Consider the following 21,706-nt stretch of genomic DNA (forward strand, 5'->3'; position numbering starts at 1 on the left):
CACTACCTGATTTTCCTAAGCCATTATGGAGTTTAGCGCTAGACTCATTTGTTGTACAAATAGGGTTTTGTTACACAATGTACTTTCATTAGTGTATACATACACATACACAGCAATGAAATATATGTGCATACAGATGTATACATCATATACCATCTTATCACCAGGTTTACTATTCTGGCCAGTGGGCTGTTGAAATTTTGTAGAATGTTAAATAAGTATTTTTACATACCCATATCATTAATATTTTTATTTTATTTATGTTCCTGGTTCTACTTTATGGGCTTTGACACTCATTGCCACAAATGGCTTCATTCCTTGTGATTATATTCCAGAAGTTTTAAATCTCAGAATTATCAATGGAGGAACAAATCATCAGCTGGTATCAGCCATCACACACCTATGTCAAGAGGAAGATGGGGCAATTTATGTGAGCTGAAGTACAGAAGAGTATATTCAGAATATGAATAGCCCAATGTTTAAACAAATGAGGCACAAGCTTGAAGCTTGCTCTACACTCATGCTGAATGCCACCCAGAACCCTGACCTGGTACCTCTATCAGAAAAATACAAAGGTAAACAATTAGCAAGCTTCTGGCAACAGCATCAGGCACGTCTTAATCATGCTAGCCTTAAAATACCACCTAGAAGTGGGATGAACCCTTCACCTTTCTTTTCTGGTTGTTAAAAAAAAAAATAAAAAAATCTGTATCTTTGCCTCTACTTGCTGAGACACTGAATTTTGGAAGACACTGACTATTGCCTAGATGATATTAAGTGTCCTCAAATGCCTTTCTTGTCAATGCCCTTAGATACCTTCCAACACCAGGCGCTCATTCAAAAAATGAAGTTGAGTTACTGAGGTTTTCTCAGCTTACCTGGTGTCAGGAACTCTTGCAGTACTAAGGGTTCTGTCCTGTAAAGCCCTGTAAAATGTTGACCTGTCTCTCTTTTCGCTCAAAAGCAGAGGTGGGCTGTTCTGCATAACCCGTACTTTGTTGGATTCAATATATAAACTAAAAGAAAAAAGAAAAAAAAAATTAATGAAAATGAACAAGCAAACAGAACTGAAGATCAAATAGTGGACAGAAACACAATTTAAAAGAAAAACATAAAAAACAAAACAAAACAAAAAAAACCTGCTGAAGATATAATTTCCAATTCTAGTTGTTGTTTTTCTTCCCCCCACCCCCCCCCCACCCTGCTTTTATAGTGCTTTCTTAGTACATCTAAACAGCAGAAGAATTTGCTTGTGGTGGGCTGACTTCCTCCCATGGTGCTCATAAGTCACCACCAATTGGTTCAAGCGCCTTTCATCTCTGCTAAGCTCATAACAGAATTGCTTGCACTGAGGATGGTTCAATCCCATTTCCAGTGCTGGATCCCAAACCACGCGACAGTGAGAGATATTTACTGGCATTGGCTGCTCATGTTTGCAGCAAAATTATGCATGGGAAAGGTGGGGCAGCACCTGGAATCCTGTACCATTCTCATTTCTCATGCAGATAATACTGGAGGTGGTCCCCTGGAGCTGTGAGGGTTTATTTGATTTAGTACTTCTCTATGAAAAGCTCTCTTTTCTGAGAATAAGCAAAATAAGTTTACAAGTGAGGGAAATAAGTCTACCAGACAGATAGGGGATATTTTAATGACATCATTAAGATCAACAGTTAATTGTTTTCCACCATCTGTAAGCTGCAGTCTACATATGAATGATAAATAAATATACACGCATAGAGTAAAACAGACAGAAAATTAACGTTCCACTTTTGTAATGTTCTGAACACTCTCACATCCTTTCCTTAAACTTCTTTTTTTTCCTACTTCCTTCTAAATTGCCTTGTTGCAATTACAAGAGCTGGCTGTACTAAGTAGAATACATCATTCATGGAAACGCTGACACTATTTTCTGCATGAGCATAACGTATCTTCACTTTAAGGAAACTTGAATTTTATGGACACATTCAGAGATAGATGTTCTGATACTCAGACTTTGCTCAGTGATGACAGTGCAGAAGTTCTATGAGAAGCTGGGGAAACAGATTTGCAACACAATCCTGAAAAAGCCTATGTCCTAACAGTAAGGAGTTCTGTAGTAGTAATTGCACGTGCACTGCAGTGTTTTTCTCAGACTATATTACGTAAACTTCAAAACGAAACAAATTCACAAGGCATGAATGCATTTTGCATTCAGCTCCAGTGCTTGTAATGGTCTGGTCCTCTCACTATAGGCTAGAAATCAGAGATAAACAGAACATAAACTTCATGAAACAACATGAAATACAGAACACTCTGCAACTCCAATTTAGATAAGGAGTCTGACTGCAGAGTTGAACGCTGCACCAAAGGAATGCGAGAATTTGTAAAGCATGACAATAAAGGCAAGGGCCATACATAGTTCACAGATCTATGGAAGAGGCTTGTAAGGGAAACTCATCTGTAGTTCACAAAACTAAAAATGGGGGAAAAAATGGGAAAAATTGGGGAACGTTTGACACTGAAATTTTACAGGCAATCACCAGAAAGTTGCTGGGAACAGATGTTTCTGTAATCATGAAGAAAATGGAAGAATTCTTAGCGTTCAGCATCCCTCAGCTCTGTACTGCTCAGTAAGATACACACTGGATGCCAAGAATTGGTAAGACAGAATACAGCAGAGAACGTTTAGGAACTCTAGCCTGCTACTCAGCTTGGTTAATGACAGGATAATTAACATGCAGCAAAAGAAGGCCACAGTTCCTCCCATAAATGACAGTAGCTACAAAGTGACTGGTTGTCACTGCTGGGCCCATGTCCTGTTGGCCTCCCCACAGGGAGCAGCAGGAAGGGGCTGCCTGGGCACGGCTCCTTGGGGTGCTGCTTTCAGCACTGGTTTAGGCTGACAGAGCACTTCAGTGAGAGCTTTGCTGTGCCCTCATTTGTCATGAGTTTGTGTCACTGAGTTGGGCACACCCAACTGTCCGACTCAAGACTGTTTGGTACCAATGCGCATCTCCCGCCCCCCCCCCAGCATCTCCTGTCTTGGGACAGTACCAAGCATCATTACCATCATGTGCTGAATTAAAGTTGCATCTGTGCAGCTGGCTATTTTTATTCACAGTTTGTCTTTTCTTTCCAGCCCCTTCTCCAATTCAGAAATCTCACTTGTAGCCTCCAGAGAGAAGCCCACAGGGAAGAGCTCATTTACCCTTCTCCAAAAAACTGTGTCCTTTCAGTGCTCTCCCATGGTGCAGCGGCCTTTACTCTCTGCCTGAGTTCCTCCCAGGCTGCTGGTCACCCTGGAAGCACTTTTCCCACATGCTGTATTGTCAGGAGACCGCCTGACCATGGTCAGTGGTTGCTGCCTGTGGCTGTGTGGGTGGAAAGGGGCAGAGGGGCCCACCGGCACAGAGCAGAGCAACAGCAGGAGGAAGGCCTGCAGACCACTGGGGTTTGTGGGTGGGGAGCTGCTGACCTGCCAGGAGCTGGGCTCTGTGCAGACCAGGGCACTAAAAACAAAGAAAGGAATGACTCTTTAAATAGCAGGCTATGGTTTGCAGAAAGAGGTTTTGTCTCTTCCAGACTTATGCACATAAAGTTTGTCATCTGTCCACATATGCTGCATTTACCTTCTGTGCACATAATGACGGGACATCTTACCTGTGAAATTACTTATGCAGGAGTTTCAGCCTGTTTCTCACTCACAGCATGGCCACCTCATTCATTAGGTAAATTTGGACCTTGGGCTTGACTCCATCTTGCTTATAATGTTGTGACATTCGGCATTACTGTCAGTATGCCCCCATCAGCAGTGGCACCCAAAGCAAAAAGCAGTCTTTTTACAGCACATTACCCCCACTTGGTAACAGGGACTTTTGGGAAAGGCTAGCCAGTTAAACTTGCACCCAGTCATCCACACGTTACCTAAACTAGACACCAGACACCATCAAAGACTGAGATTTCCACAATCCATAACTAACAGAAAGATAAAGTAGGCTTGCCTGGGATTTTTGTTTTGTACTCTGTATGTGTGCATGTGTGTTTGTGTGTTTATGCCAGTTTTACCCAAATGATAGCTGGCAATACTTCCTGATTTTATAGTTGAGATATATAAATACAGCAAGAGTGAGATAATATCTGATAATGTAATACCTTTCCTTCCCTAGGCACTGACAGAAGCTGGTTATTAACTACCCTGCAAGTTCAGACCTACAAAGAACTCCCAAAGTGCAGCCACACACTACCTGCAGCAAAACTGCTCCACCTGAGTTTGGTCTTATTTATGTTGTAGAGCAGCAAATGCTAGTGCTCATCACTCACTGAGGTCAGAAGAGACAAGGAGCACATAGTATCATTTACACGTATGAAGTATTGCAGAAGATGCACTTCTGCAGTTGACTCATGTTCAAATCAAGGCTACTGATAATGTCTTTAAGACAATACCTTAGATACTCGGTCACAAGAGGTTAGGTAAGATTAAAGAACTAAATTTTTAAATCTATTAATATTAAAAATGGTCACTTCTGGCTTTTCATTCACACCATCTGTTGCCAGCAGGTTGTATCAGCAGTTTTAGGACAGCTTAATAATTGTTCTTGATTTTTGCACACTGAGAGGTTAAAAATAAATCTTTCAACACACTGAAGCCACCGATTTCTCTGCAATATTTTGGCAACATGAATAGAAAATGTAAAGAAAATATACCATATGAGCCTTCCAAGAATTATTCCTCCACATCACGTGCGATATAAATAAAATAAACCTCAAGAATCTGTCTTAGAATATGGAATAACACTATGCTAAGGTCATTTCTGCTGTGTTTACCACAGTAATTTTGAATTATAGGTGTCACTATACATAATATTTAAATATTTCGATGATGCACAGAGCTTTCAACACCCTTGTTTCTCTTTCCCACATTCACAACAATTTGCCAGCAACAATTTAGAACAGAGCAATCATTTCATAGCAAACTCTTTGAGTCAGGAAACTTGTGTACACACTACACAGCTGCACCTAAGATGCAGCATAATCCCCGCCTTTAGCACCTACATCATGCTCAGGAGTGCAAAAGTATTAAGACAGTCCCAGGATGCCCATCTGAAGGTTTCCCTGGTGTAAGAGATCTGTGGTTTAGAGACAATGCTGTCAGAGCTTGTGAAGATGAATCACTGTCACACTCCCCAGCAGTCATAATGTGTGTATGAGTATTCCTCCTGGTGTGTCTCAGTGCAGCCCTACTGCTGCCATGTATTCAGCCAAGTGGTAGAGGCTGCAGAATGTTTGTGTGGGGCTAATATGACTTACGTTTCTGCTTGGAGAACAGCCTATCTGAACAAAAGTCCATCCCAAGAAGAGAATGAAAATTGAAGGAGAATAAAGAAGGGAACCTACAGAAACTTTGAATTATCTAAAGTACAAGAATGAAGATAAATGCAAAACTGCTAAAAGAAAACAGTGGAAGTATCACAAATGACCTCTTAAAACATAAACAGATCTTAGTGTACAAACAGCAAATAAGGGACAGACTAAAACAAATAAGAGTAGCTCCAGACATGAGCATTAAAAAATGTTTCATTTAGTGATATTTTCACCGGATTTTGAAGTGTGCACAGGACTTTTGGACATGAAGTTGATTTTGACAAGGTAATTGTCAAACAGTAATTAATTCCTTTCATAAAGTTCCATCTCTACAGCTACTATAGTCAATTTTTTCAAGAGTATCTGTCAAATAAATGTAAAGTGCTGAACATATCTGAAAATGTGGTCATTATAAGGTACCCAAGTGGAAGTCAAGCTATTCTCATCAGTGAGTTTTGTACAAAGCAAACCCTGTCTTCATAATCCAGATATTCTGTGTGATTACTCAAAAGACAATGAGGATAATTACATATCTGGGAATAGCCACAGGAAGGTGCTGTGACAGGGAGGAGGAGAGACCAGTTCAGAGGTGTGGGAAGCCCAAGGCTATCCCATTTCCTCCAGCCTCTTCTCGAGCCTCAGCCACTCCTAAGACTTGCTGCAGCCTCCCACCAGTTCCAGGATCTTCCCAGAGTGGAAAAGTCACTGGTGGAGCTGGACCACTACAGCAGCAAAAGCCAGCAAAAGAAAGGGCTGGGGCTATTGCTGGCGACACAGAAGGGAGCATTATACAAAGTAGCATTAGCTGGAAATGTGTTACTGATCTTAATGAAGAGCAAGGGAGGCACACATTGACTGCCTAGTACAAGGGATAAGGGTGGGTGCTAGAAGGGATTAAGCACTTGGCTGGAAGGTTCTTAGTTGGTGGACAGGAGGGAGCAGGAATGGGAAGGCAAAATAATTTCTCCTGAGCCAAAAGAGGATTTTGTACAGAATTTCCTTGGCCTTTTTTTCTTAAGAAGTTCATAAGATGCTTCTCAAGCTATGGGTTTAGAGGCCCAGATTTCTATGGAAAACCACTCCTGCATCTACTCTGAGTTGCTATTTTTCTTTTGTGGTCATCTGACAGATTCACCTGAAGGCCCAAAAGCCTCCTTAAGGTTATGGAGGTCACAGAAATGACCTTCATACTATTTTGAAGATTTACATATTATCATCTCCATTTTAATAAATGGCTACCTAACTCGCCCACTGTCTCAGTTTGACTCAACACTGGAGTAAGGAAAGAACCCAAGAATCCCAGCTTGCCATCACATGCTCAACCACTAGCATGACAGAGTGGACACTGGATGTTTTTCCTCCCTGGAAGCTAGTCAGAGGCAATATCCACCAACAGCAAGCACAATCATATCACTCTGTGGTCAAAATAGGAAACATTATTCATTCTTCTTCTGAGACTGCAGCAAATCCCTGCACAAAAAATACCGTCAGCCAGAAAAAAAAAAAAAAAAAAAAAAAAAGAAAAGAAAAAAAAAAGAAGCGTGCATCAAATAAAGCTAAATGATTTAATTAAGCATTAGATTAGCTCTTCCCAAAGCCACTGGTAAAAACACCACAAGCATATGCAAATGATGGATGTTTGCGGACAGACCTACACAGCCTTTTCTGTAACCTTTTATATAACATTAGTGCAGGCTTAGACAAAACGTAGTCTTGTTCTTTTCAAGCCAGCATGAAGTATGGCCAGGAAGCATTAGTCATCAGAGATTTTTGGTAGTTGTAGTTTGGAACCCCAACTGGAGTGTTTGCTTTGAACAGCTTGCTTTGTGAAAGCTCAAAAGTCTAAATCAGGAATTGGCTACTATCTTGTTCAAAATATATTTCTTTTCAAACAGCTTTTGACTAAGCTATAGCTGTTAGAGGAAATTTTAAGCGCTTATAACACAAAACAAATGCAAAAGAAACAACCCTTCCCTTCTTCCCCAAGGAATCATAACATTTTTTTCAATAAAGTTTTGCAGGATTTCATATTAAAATATATTCTGAATTGTGTTTCAATGAGGAAAAAAGCAAAACAGAAATTATGATTTTCTGAACCAGAATAGAACAGATGTTAAGTATTTCTCAGAAGGTTTTTATCCTCTAGACCAAAAACGAGTATTTTTCATGTGTTATTCAGAAAAAAAATAAAATTTGAACGTTTTATGAAACAATACATGGCCTTCTTCAGTTATTGTCCATTCACAACAATACATCCATCCTCTATATTTCTGTGTTCTGGTCATAGTGGTTATTGCCAGAGCTTTGGCCTAATAAACTGCAGTTTTGCACACAAATGGGATTTGATTCTGCAATCAAGATGATTTTCTGCAAAGCACTGAAGAAGTACAAACAGTTGTGTGGACTTTGAATTCCTGAAATGAATTATGGAAAACTCTAACACAATAACACGTTGTTATTAAGTGCTCTACAGCTACAGTTGCTACAAAAGCAAAGAAGAAATTAGAGGTAGTGAAATAGGTTTTCAGCTGGTACGAATCAGCATGGCCCAACTGAACTGAAGAGAGCTACAACAACTTAAACTCAGACTTTGATACAGTCAGTGTTTCACCATAATTGGGGCATAGGGTAGTGAAATAGCATGACATGCACTGAAATCCTGGTGTCAGCATGGCCCATGCACTTAGGGATCTCTTCAAGAAAGCCTTTCTAGCATGAGGTGCAGTGTGGAAAGCAGCGTAGAAGGTATCATGACTAAAGGGTGGTCTTGGCATTCCCAGTGGGACAAAGCAGATAGATGTGAATCAATAAAAGTTTAAGACATCTTGTGCTTGAGCAGGTACAGAAGCCCCTAGATGAGCACTAGCCTGAGATGGAGCCCGGGCACAAGCTGTCCTGCTTTCTGTCAGCTGCTCTGTACCTCTTCCTGCCCATGCTGCCTTCTCCCTCACCAACTGCACAGAGATTCTCACCTGGCCCAAAAACCTGAGTGGGGCTAAAACTAGCCTGGTAGAAGGTGGCTTGGTTTAAACACAGGTCAGCTTCGTGCTTCAGTTCACAACACTGGTCAAAGGCAGGAGTGGTGTGGCGGCACCTGGGGTAGCTTTCTATAGGTGGAAAAACCACTCATATCAGTTTTAAGAGTTTCCAAAATCTATACTTGAGGAAAACTCTGGACAAACTCCCTTGCTTGTCAACATTGAGGATCAAACAGAACTGAGCATGCTAGGAACACAACTGCGAGCCTGAGAAAGCATGACTTAAGAGGTGTTTATTCTCAGCTTTCCCATTCTACTTCTTGCTCCCTGGGTGAATTACTTACTGCATCAGGAAGAAGCATCTGTGAGATAGACTACTCCATACAGACCTCAGCACTGGGGAGTAATAATGTGGCCTGGGCCCAACAGCTCTGTGGTTAAAGATAACACCTTGGCAAAGCTCTTGCTGACTTCAGTGTTGCAGGACTGTGTCCTCTGTATTGCTCGTGTATTGCTTATTCATCCAGCAGCTCTTACCTCTGATAGCCGTGGGTGTTCAAAGCAGCTTGCAGAATTTGCTCCTCATGGCCCTAAATGACTCCACCAAAACAGATCCCTCAAGACTACTACTCAGCACACAATGTAAGTTAACAGAATATGGTCTCAACCTCTCCCAGTGGGATGGATTTTTTCAGCATGTGATCTCCTCCCATCTTGGCAGGCAGAATAGCGATGTGTTACCTCAAAGGTAGATCTGCCTTAAGCATCACAAAATAACACCAACCCATGAGAAGCAAGACTTCAGAGGAGGTCAATTTAATTCAGGTCATAACAGGTATGTTATTCCCAACTCTAAAAGCTTCTGTTTCAAGAGTTAATTTGCTTAAAGAACAAAAGTATTTTAATCACAAATGCACCCTTTTCAGGCATGTTGCCTCTAACATGTCCAGGATTTTGAGGAATTTCATAACAGTGCTCTTGCATCATTGTATCCTGACACAAGGTTAACTGTTGCGAGATAAAGCATGTCTTTTTGCACTTGAGTAAGTGTGTAGCTTCCCTTTCTAACAGCCACTTTTAGGAAAAAACATTGATTTCTTTAAAGTGACACACCAGAGCAGGGTGTTTGTATGTTACCTATTCACAAGTTATCACCAAGACTATGTCAGGACACCGTGCAAAGCAAAGGGCACATGCTGCTTCCTACATTGCTTCATAGTAGGTTGGCTCCCCTGTAAGTGATACCAAGACAGCTTGGATCAGATAACAGAAAGTTCCAACAGACTGATAACCAACCTTATCGACTCTAACTGAAGAAGCATGAGGGCAATGATCAGAATAAAAAAAAATAAAAAATACATCAGATAATAGTTATTTATATGATTGACATTCTGCTCTAATGTATTCACACAAAGACCTCTCTCTCTGCCTGACATGCAGGCGCTGCATTCCCAGTGCATTCTTGCAGCCTACACCACATCGCTGAACAATAGCAAGCCTTCTTTCATTTTCCTGCCTAGCTTCTGTGAACAGCACTCTGTTGACAACCGAGTCTGTTCTCACTACTGAAGAATTCCAAAAATTGACCAATATAAGGACAGCCTGTGACTTTCAGGAGGCATCTTAACACATTTAAAACTGTGGTTTGGTGCTTTGTTTTGTTTCTGCTTCAGAGGAAACCTACAAAAGCGTAGCTACCCTACAAAGCACTCCTCAGGTGAGAGAGTTGCTCTGTATATAGCACCACTAATAGCACTAGAATGCAGTTATATATGTACAGTTTTCTCTATTTGACCATTTCAGAACAGTTTTTCCCTGCTAAACTTCTACATTCATGATGAGTGTCCAACTGACAGCCCCTGTACAACTGATGTCTTTTCAACAAGAAAAAATCAGATATATGGACATTGGTTTGCTTTCTTTGCCAACCAGTCCCAAGCCTGAAATGGACAGTCCCAGATCTCCCTCCTCCTTGCCATGCATGAGCAAAACACCTTCACCAGGATAGCACACCACTCAATCTCACAGCTGGCAGTGAACAAAATCGAAACAGAAGAGATGGGAAATCATTAGGACAAGATTACTAGCTTATTATATCTTTCTTTTGTTAGTGATGCAACGAGCAGTGTTTTCCATAAATCAGAAGTGCTTTTCAATTACTCATTCACAACATGCTCTCAGACAGACAGGGATGAGTAATGTATTTTGCCATCTTCAGTGGTAACCCATCCTGAGAGGGCCACTGTAGCCTCCCTGCTGGACTTCAGGAATGCACTATGGCAAGGCATGAAGCATTCAGGGCACAGGACATTTTAGTGCTGTATGACTGATTCATGTCTTCACAGCAGCACTCTGAACACACAAAACTGACCTCTCCACTCAACACCCACTTCTCTTAACTCAACTGCACTCTTTTTGAAGTAGACACTCAGTATGGATTTTGACTCATTAAAATTTTAAGAAACTGAAAATCTAAGTAACAAAAGCTTTTAACTAAAAGGCACTTGAAATGTGTGAAAAAAGAGAAGAGGGGAGATGACAGGAGATATCCAAATTCTCTATGCTGCTATTTTGTGCCATCTTTTGTGTTAGTTTCCTTTGCGCCAACTAACAAAAGATGGAAATATTTACAAAACCATTCCTTATGTAGTCAGCTGTTATCTAGTTTGGAAAAAAAATACAGACATACTTCAGTGTATTTTCACAGTAACATTTTGTTGTTTGTACCCCTGACTTCAAGAGTGTGCCATGCATACAGTTTCCACCTATTCAAGAAGCCCAATGAACTAGAAACAACCTCTCTTAACAATGCTTATATAAAACTTCAGTATTGTCTGCATCTTTCTTCAGGATCTTATATATAAGGATGCCTGAAGGAAAGTCCACTCTTTATTTAGGCCAAATGTGTTCTTGGCTTCCGACTTCTCTGGGTGTATCTGGCATAGTCAAGTCCAAAATGGAACATCAATGACCAAGTGTGCTGACGTCACTGAAAAACGAAAACAATTGGAAAATGACAATCAAAGGAAGGTGAAAGATCTAGTCCCAGGGCTTCCTGTTTCAGAAGAGAGTTTATTCAGATGGCCTCCAGATAATCTGAGCCAGATAGAGGGCACACAGACATTACGTTGTTTATTCTCTCCACTTTGTTAGCTGTCAAATGCAAGAACAGTCTATCCTGAATGCATTTATGCCCTACCATTTCCACACATCCTTGGGTGTAAGCTTTGATTTACAGTGTTGCAGTGGTAGAAGCAATCTGGCACTGAGAATGGGTCTAAGAAATATGAACAAGCAAGGACAAGAAGAAAGTTTCTGTCTTAAGATATCATTGGTTATATAATTATGTACAGTAATTTTCTATGGCAAATAAGTTTACTTGGTAGGTAAATACCCTTCTTTACATATCTCTAGTATTTTTGAGAGGGCTTTTATCCCACTGAAAAATCAAATTTTCCTTTATAATAATAAAGGAACACTAGTATGCATGAAAATCATTTCCACGCCATGGTAAGTCTTTCCTTTAAGAAGTGGTTAGCTATTTCAGCTATGGCTACTTCAAAGCTATAACAGTATTAAATACAAGGACAAGGGCAAATGGTGCATATAGAAATGAGAAGTCAAAGTCAAGTCATTTAATCATGTTAAAAACAAATAAAAAGTGGTTAGCTTATTTTCACTGCATGTGAATTAACACCCTAAATCTCCAGCACTCATAGCTTCACAGAGTCAAATTCTATTATCTCCACTGGAGAAAAATATGGGCTCCAGCACAGGAAGTCAAGGTAGTATCAAGGTTTCCTTAAAATGTATAATAAATAGAACAAACTACAGGAAAGTTAAGACAAGACTTAGAACAATAAGAACCACTGGCTAACAGTGGATGAACACCAGAGTGTTGCCAGAATGTTATGTTCCACTACAGAGAAAACCATTTTCATGGTTTTCCTGGAAGAAATTGCTTGCACTTATCCCAGCTGCTGTCCCACTGAAGCCTTGAACTCATACTAAGAATCTGCAATTTCCATCTCTAAAACTAATTTCCTTAGGCAATACAATAGCAACCTTTTGTTAAATGTAGCATTCACGGAGCTACTAAGGGAAACTGCATCTTTTCAAACTCAAAGGAATTCATGAATTTGGTTACGTGCAAAAAACTAAACTAGTGAAAACTACAAGCGTATGCTTCAAGTCTATATCTATCTTAACCTCATATGTGTCCAGGAAGATCATATTCCAATACATAACAAGATTTTTCAACATGTAGTTCTCATTGCAATGCTATTATTAAACTTATTTTTTTGTTGCTGCACTGATTTAGGTTTTTCATTTAGTCCCTCTAAACCATCTTAAGTATGTTAGCGATCACATTCAACTAATCCTACATTTCTTTTACAATACCGTTTGTATTTTGAAAGTTCCTAGGTCATAGAACCCTGAAATTTGCCTTGCATAATACTCACTACTAGCTACAAAAATTATTTCCTGAAGGTTGTTTCTTAATAGTAAATTTAATAATGATTTTATTTTATTATTATTAATAATGTATTTAACTTTAAATAGATGCCTAAGATCAGAATCTGAATTGTACATGTCACTGAATTGAGAGTAAGAAGAGTAGATGTAACAGTCTAGTTAGAGACTGAGCAGAGACAGCTTGAGATGGATATCCAAGATTTGCACCCAATATCCTCAGCAGGAGCCACGGCTGGGCACTCCTTCAGGTGGGAACCAGAGGCTGGTGTCCACATCAGAAGCACTCCTCCCTCCTTGTTTGCACAGCAAGTTTCTGTGCTGTGCTTAAAGCTGGGCATTTGTGCTTAAATTCCTTGGCCAAAATTGGGGTATGCTTCCCTTGTCTAGCTTTGGCCATCGAAAGCCATTCCAAGTATACAGCATTTTATTTCCTTAATTTATTTCCTTATCAACCCTTTCACTGCCTAAAAGGTAATCAGAATTTTAAGTTATTGCAATGTGCATGTCTGGCAGCTGTCTGCATCTGACTTGAAAGCTTGATGGTAAACAGAGAGGGGCTCTGGCCTTCTAGTCAGGATGCTGCTACCACTGCTGAGCTGTAGCAGTGTTCCTCCACTCCTTTAGCAAGAACTGGCCATCAAAATGCATTTGAGCAAGCTTAATCTGCAATAATTGTGTATTACGGACGTATTTATTCTATTTAGTGAGAAACTCCTTCAAGGCTCCAGATGAGATATTTCTCACATATATTATTTGGCTTTTCCTGAGGCCCTAATGAATCACTCTGAATTACAGCTTTGGATATTGATTAGCCTCATTCAGTTGAAATCTAGGCTTAGCAATCTATACCGGTCTATAGTTTATTTGTGATATTATTCCTAATAAAGAGCTGCAATTAATCCACATCAAGAAAAATCAATTAATACAGATTTGTATCACAAAGAAAGAAATCCTCCCCATATCTGCCCACTAATCCTGAAGCTTAGGCCCTTCTTTACTACCACGGAAGACAGACAAAAAAATATTGATTTCACCCTATTTTTAAAACTTATAGAGATGCAATAATAGTGTAGAGAACAGACGGGGCTTATCAATTAAAACTATTTTTATACATGATGATAGATGAGGACACACAGTGCCGCTGTTCTCTGCATTATTATTAGTAGTATGATGGGCTTGCAGTTTTGTAGTAATGATAGTTAACCCTTGTGTTTATATCATTCTGTGCATGGCTCTCAAAGAGTCTGAACTCACTTGCAGTATGGTTATGAGTCTTGCACCGTATGAATTACAATACAGTGATGGTTCTAGAAGCAAAATTGCAGTTATCTGCAGCTGCATGGGAAAGCAGAACTATCCTGTATAATTTTAGCCTAGCGGTACAATATGAAGAAACACAAGATGTTATCCAGGCTAACATCTTTCTAATTTTAACCAGTCCTATCTCCAATTTGAACCAAGCTAATATCTAACCTAATCTATTAGAAGTAAAAATAAATAAATAAATAAATAAATCTTATCAGTCTTCTTGCAGGAAGCATCACATAAACACCACAAATTAGATTTTGCAATTTTAGAAGCCAAACTTTATCCTCACTACACAAATAAGACAATGTGTCATTGTCTCTTCACAATTCCTACTGTAAGTAGTTTACATGATTTATTCTTCTGCATGCGAGATAATTACATATTTTATACTGGTATATTTTATATCATAAGTAGGTTGTTATTCTCACTGCCCCATAATAGAAATTGCGTATTTTCCCACTGTACTGAATGCTATTCTTAACATACATTGGCCTCAACTAGCTAAAAATATCAGTTCTGTTGCCTGTGGGAAAGTTTTGCTGAAGTTATTTCTATTAAAAGTTTAATATTTATCTCTTCCATTTTCCCTACTGTATGTGCCATTCACATTTAATGCTGTCTTCTCTCATATGCAATTACTTACAAGTACTTAAGTGTCACATATGGCACATATTAGGCAAATAATGCCCTAATTCACTCTAATGCTAACATTAATATGAATGATTAGGACTGAGATTAGTACTAGAGAATACCATTTTAAAATAAATTGTGATGACACAGCAACAGCTATATGAAGGATTAAGAAGTATGGATTATTGCAGGTTATGGTTCATGACACCAAGTGATATGGCTACGTTTGCTCTTGCCAAGGACACCAGGCAATCAGAAGCCCAAACAGCCAACAACAATTCTTTGATTCTTTTTGTTTGTTGGTTTGTTTTTTTTCTCAGCTCCTTTAGTCTCTGACAGGCAGTAAGTCCAGGAAAAAGAAAAATAATTATCAACTTACTGTGAGTTGTTGACATCTATGAAAGCTTTATCAATGGCCATTCAGTTTATCTGGCAACCTACAGCCAACCTGAGTGCAAATACAAAGGAAAAGCTCTGCTTTTCACAAACATTTTCTTGTCTGCCCAAAGTCACATATTCAATGAAGTTGCCTTTAAATAAATAACAGCATTTATTTTATCCATCAGTGCTCCTTTAAGCTCACCTCCTTTCAACGGTATTTTTACTTTTCTTCCTCCTTTCTCCAAAACATAATGGATGTCTATTTAGAAACTTTACCTCACACAATTGGAGCAAGAACATCCTAACAGCCTACAGAGCTCTGTACCTACACAGTTCAGGCCCCATTTTTCTCATCTCTCCATATGATACATTTCTCTTTCAGCAGATTGTAAATCAGTATGTCCTACAAAAGGAAATGAACAATGAGTTGAGAAAGAACACTGCTGCATCAAAAATTTCTTCTTAAGAGATTCAAAAGTGATTCTGGTAGACACAGATCTGTCTGCTCTCTATACCCTTCTTCCACAGTTTTAAGCCTCTCACTCCCTACATGCAGCTACATACTTCCTTTCCTCCACATGACTAAATATGTTCATATGCACATGCAATAGCTATTTTCCCTTCCCCACCAACCTACAACTTGTTGATTTTTTTTTAAACTACAGTGAACTTTATTAATTGTGGCTTTTCTGAATAGTCAGTAAAATAACTTCACTGGGATTACTTGTATAAATTAAAGTTAAGCACATGTTTTAATGTCTCCCTGAATTTGGGTGTATCTGTTTTCAATGAAAGAGCAAAAAAAAAAAAAAAAAAGAAATAACAAAATTGGTTTGTCTTAATCTGGAAATCTGAATTAATTAACATGGAGTAGGGCCAGTTTTTAGCATAATTTCCTCTCAGCTTGCTCCTTATTTTCTCTTCCATTCCTCTCCTGTTTGATCTTTTGAGTTATTTTCACCCTTCACTCTGTCGTTTTACATCCATCATGAATGTCATCCATGTCCTTGTGAGGACTCTGTCTCAGATAATGTGCTATGTGGCTTTTAATATCCAGGCACACACACACATAAACACACACATACATTCTTGTTTCTTCACTTATATGTAATGAATGCTTGCAATATTTTTCCAGCTGTTTCTGTGAACTCAATGTGCTTAAATGTAATGAATATCATATCCATTAAAAAACAATCATAACCGAACATGAGCACATTTAATACATGTGCATTGAAAATATTTCCCTTTAAAGGTGAGCTGCAAAGGGAATTGAGGCAGGGAAATAAATCCTCCTTCCATTTTTTTTTTTCTTTCCTTATTTAACACATGCAAGTATTGCCTGTAACATTCCACCCTCTCCCCCTTCTCTCATCTCTGTCTTCCTGATATTTGGAAAGCCTTTCCTACAGCAAGAGCTTTGCCAGATTGTCCTTTCTTATGGGCAGAAACCAAGACTAGTGAATATGACGGCAGCAACTGCAGTGGGTTCTCCAGGTGCTGTGAGGGTTTGGATGTCTGTAGGAGAAGGATCGTATATTAACATAGCAAAATCAATCTAAACTAATTTCGTTGTGCTGGCAAGAACTGTGTGCATACAAAAAGCTTGAGATGCAGAACAACAACAGTATATTAAAAAGATCAAGCTGTGAGCTCTTTCAAGCTTTCATTGTAAATCATCAAGAAGTGATGAAAAGCAAACATGTAATAAAAATAATCATTTGCAGGTCACTTTTAAATGATGTGATAAACGCAGTCATATCTATTGCTGAACTAGAGGACTCACACTCTCTCATCAGCCATTTCCTTTCTCTTCACAGCCCCCTGCACTGTGCCTCCTTTACACTTTTCCTTCTTCCTATCAACTCTTCCATCTTGTCTGCTTCCTTCATCTCTCAGACTTTTGCAGGAGAACTTGCCAGCCCTCCTCAGGGACTACAAGTACAACAGTCTTTCCCTTACAGAATTCTGGCACTTCCTCTTAACACTTCTTCTGCAACTTGGAAGCAAAGCATGTGAAAATGAGAAATAATGGGAATAAAATTCAGCTGACATCTTCAGAACTTCAGAAGGACCTTGGGCTGAGTGCTGAGGGGAAGGCATGACTCTGCCTGAGTGTAGCACAAGCAAAGAAAATTCAGCATCTGAAACCAAGTAGGACAGGGGGAGGTTATGATGGTTGCCATCAAGTGAATGGAGCTCTACAGGACTGGGCAATCTGTGATGATATTCATCCAGATAATTCTGCTGATGAGACATGACTCATCACACCACAATAAATACAGCCAACAGGAAAAGTCCTGGCCACTCATTTCCACCTAAACTACTGCTTTGTTATTGTTACATCTTTGTACTTCAGTTCAGATCTGTAGGTGCTTCTGTAATAAGAATAAATCATCAACAGCAGTGTATCACTGGTGATCTCTAAGGCATCTTAACTATAAACACTGAAATTTCTTATATGTTCCAGCAAACAAATGTGTACACATGTGGAACACATGTGTAAGTATATTTATTTGCATACATGTGTACATACATATCTGACTCTAAACAAGAAGTATACCAAAACTGAAGGAGAGCAAAAGACTAATAAAGTTTGAATTAATTATGGTGCTTTGTGTGTTTGTTTGTTTGTTTGTTTTTTTAATAATAGGATGTGATTCTCATTTCAAAACATCATTTGTTTCAAAAATTGCTATGGTAATTCAGAAGAATCACAGAATCATTACAGTTGGAAAAGACCACTAATATCACCAGGTCCAACCCTCTACCCATGCCCACTAACCATATCCCTCAGTGCCACACCTCCACAGTTCTTGAACACCTCCATGGATGGTAACTCCACCATTACCTCCCTGGTCAGCCTGTGCCACTGCATCGCCGCTCTAAGAAAAAATGTTTCCTAATATCCAACCTGAATTTCCCCTTAATTAATTTAATTAATCTTAAATGATGCTTTTTAGTCAAACACATACAACAGGGCACAAGCCCACATGAGCAGTAAGTGCCCATACATGTGCATTCTTCAATGCTGTGCATCCTGATAAAATGCACATACTGAATCCCTCAAAAACAATGCTGATAAACTGTAGTCTAAGAGGCCAGCTCCACTCCCTGTTTCAATAGTGAAAACTCCAGAGCTTGCCTTGTGTGCTGGGAAAGGATGTGATTCTGTCCATACCAGAAGGGCTGCAAAGAGGTAAGGTCACAAAGCAGAAAGCTGCTGTTCTGCCAGCCTAACACTGCAGCCAGCTTCAACAGGAGCTGTGCAGTGGTGTTCCTGATGGGGTCAGGGGGACACAGGCCATATGTTGAGTTCTTAAAGTTGTAGTTTAGCAATGGAAATCACATACCTCAGCAAGAGCAGGTATTTTCTATTCAGTGTAAATGGAGAATGCTGGAAAGAATCTGAACTTGGCTTTATTGTCTGGGAAAGGGTCATTTGCAAATTCTCCTTGTTTTCTAATTGCTGATCTGCTTTGTTCCTATCATGCACACAGATGCAAAAATCAGTCACTCTGTGGTACCTTCTGTGGGACTCCTAGCTGCTGCCATGGCAGGTAGGCTCACAGATCACTTATGAGCTACAACATTTAGGAAAAATGGGAATTATTTCTGCAGAATGAAATTTGCCTGCTCCCCCAGTGCAATAACTCAATCACTTTCAGGCTCCATGGTCTAAGGTTCAATAAAAAGAATTTTATTCGTTGCTGAAAAAATTTATGACCCTTAGTAACTTAATGCAATTTCAGTGTATCAGACCCAGCAAAAATTGTAAGAACAGGAAAAAGCAAAGTGTAATTAGTGAAGGGTTGTATTTGACATTACATCTATTCATTAAACCAGAAGCAGCAGCTAAAATGAGAACCATGCCAGCCACACAGCTTTGTACAGTTACGGGTTTGGGGACTGGTTCTGGGCTGCTTTGCCATCTCTCCTCCTGATCTCTTCATATTCACCCCATTGTCAGAAAATACCTGTTGCTCCTCCTTTCTTCTCTCACATTCCCTGTCTGTTTCCCTGCTGAGGTCACACTTTCTACACCCTCAGCCAGTACCAGAGCCACCTAATACTGAGGGATGTCATGTCACCCTGCTTCACAACAGCTACTTGTCCTATACAGTCAGATGGGTATCTACTACAAACAAGTTTAAGCTAGATTCAGAAAAAAGCATGCCTGTTGCTTCCCTCCAGTACTTTGCAAATGCACTGTAAAAGCTCTCCAGGAAGCACCAAGTTAGCACATGACATCTGATGAGATCACAGCATGGAGCATGCTTAGCTGCAGCCATAACAAAGCCTTTAGGATCTAGCTGTCAAGGGGTTTGCTTCTACTTTCTTTTTTGGTGACAACTAGTGCAGTACCTGCCAATTGACACTGCTGGTCCTGATGACAGCCAGGAAAACCACCACAGTGTGTGGCCATCTCACCCAACACACACCTCTGGCATGGTCCTGGAGTCCTCCTCATATGGTGATAAACAGAGACTTATATTGTAAAAAGGCTTAAAGGTATCAGTCTCTTGCCCCCTGCCTTTGCCAAACCAACAATGGAGTCACACCACACAGGGGCAAGCTTGCAAATGAAGGCTTACCAGGTACAACATATGCAGCTGTATGGGCATCATATGCAGGCAGAAAGACTTTTGCACATTAACCATACAACAGTGCACAGATCCATTGAGGTATTTTACTGCATCACTAACAGCAGCAGCTGATACCATGAAGATATTACTCATGCCAATGAAAATTGTTATGGGTAGCCTGAGTGGTATGGAGCTGACTGAGCAGTTCACAGTGGATTATTTACTCACAACAATTTAGCTTTGTTTGCTGCACGTAGAACACAACCTTTCACAGCACAATAAGTGCTACATCAATATTTCTAACTCCCTGAGACAGTTACTGTACAGTTGACAGGTAAACAAAGGTTAAACCTGATGTTTCATACAAAAGATTATCATGATAGAAAGATAAAGGGAAAATACCAATATTGAAGGTTTGGAGTAAACTCCACAAAGGAAAAATCTCCAGAGAAAGAAACCCTGCCTTACTGGTGGTCCGCCCTTAAATGAGATCTGGGAGAGTGAAGCCAAGCTCCATCCCTTCTGGTAGCACAGCTGAATTACCTTCACCTGTGCTCCCGCAGCTGACTCATTGCTTGCCTCAGGTGGTTAATCAGAGATTCAGGCTATGATCAACAGTTTCCCATAGTTACCTACTTTTTTCTTTTCTTTTTTTTTTTTTTTTTTCTCTCTTTTTTTTTTTTTTTTCCTTTGGCTTAAATACTTACAAAATATTACTTTTGCACCTAGATAATAGGCTTAACTCAGGTAACAGAAGAGAGGTTCATGGCAGATCAACTGCTACTGTGCTTGGCACTGATCAGACTAATGTCACAGCCTACTTTGGAGACAGCAGTGTAATCTTTATGGCCATCAGCTACTTGCTGAGAAAGTTCACATCTTCCAGCCAGCAGCAGCTGTGCTAGTGATTTTTTTTTTTGATACCTGATGCTATGCAGATAAAGGAGTACACTCAATAGCCTTTTCCCTAAGACCTCCATTCCCTACTGGGAATGAACAACACATTCAAAAGAGCCTAGAGCCTATTTTCCAGAATGACTGAGTCACAGACTTCCACATGAGCTCACATATCCCACTGCTGGGCTGTGGTTACACACATATTTCTCCAGAACTCCAAGTTGGCATCAGCAGGCGATGCCCACTGTGGCTGCTGCCACCCCTGTGTGCAGAACAAGGAGGGCAGTGTAGAGACTGGTGCTGGGCATTGGCAGCACAACTTGCTGCAGCCAGATTGCCACAGAGAGGTGTTTGTGGAACCACGGCCTTCAGCATTTCTCATTGGGAAAATAACCATTCACAGAGCTCCAGCCTACCACAGCAAAGCCAATTCTAATGCCTGAGTTCTAGAGACAGCCCAGGCACCCTCCCATGTCACCTCTGGCAGGTGCCTAGGTACACCTTTAGATGCTTCTGCTTCTTTGAGATTGCCTCATTCACTGGTGGAAGCAGTGCTGTTCACCTTCCATGTAGTTAAGTCCCATTAATTGCTGTGTTTCAATGGAGAAAGCATGCATAAAAGCACCTGGAGATGGACAGCCTCTGGCTAGCAAATCCTGGTCTCTCAAGGCTTTGCCTACTGCAAACACACTATCTGACAGCCATAAATCACCAACTTATTATGTAATGGTCAAGGCATTTCATAGACAAAGATGCATTTCACAGAAAGTATGGTTTTAATAAACAGGCAGCCTTTCAGCAGCTAGACGGGAATAAGCCAGTGATCTCAGCCCAGTTCCTGCTGGAAAGGCAGTCCCAGCACAAACCCACCAGCACAGCCATCAGACAGCACGCACCCTGCCCTGGACTGGCCCCAGTGGCAGCACTGCCATTGCCCTCAGCAGGCTGGACAAGCCCATGGGGTGAGGTATCGGAGGGTCCCTGTGGGATCAGGTATGCCAAGCCCCAACTACACCCCGGGTTGTGCTACCAGGGGCTGCCGTGCCCAGATGTGCGCAATTAACCTCAGACATTTCATTAATTCATTTTACACACTACTATGTGGTAAACTGA

At 40.2% G+C, this 21,706-nt stretch overlaps 1 long non-coding RNA gene across 1 annotated transcript in view; it reads right to left on the reverse strand.

Annotated features, from left to right (window-relative positions):
* Positions 1-878: 878 nt before the first annotated feature.
* LOC140253486 (uncharacterized) overlaps positions 879-21,706 on the reverse strand; it is a 97,456-nt gene continuing 76,628 nt past the window's right edge. The window contains exon 3 of the long non-coding RNA XR_011903869.1: positions 879-1,016. This is a non-coding gene — a long non-coding RNA (uncharacterized lncRNA). The remainder of the gene's footprint in view (positions 1,017-21,706) is intronic.

Source organism: Excalfactoria chinensis, chromosome 5, assembly GCF_039878825.1.
Source record: "Excalfactoria chinensis isolate bCotChi1 chromosome 5, bCotChi1.hap2, whole genome shotgun sequence".
NCBI classification, from domain to species: Eukaryota; Metazoa; Chordata; class Aves; order Galliformes; family Phasianidae; genus Excalfactoria; species Excalfactoria chinensis.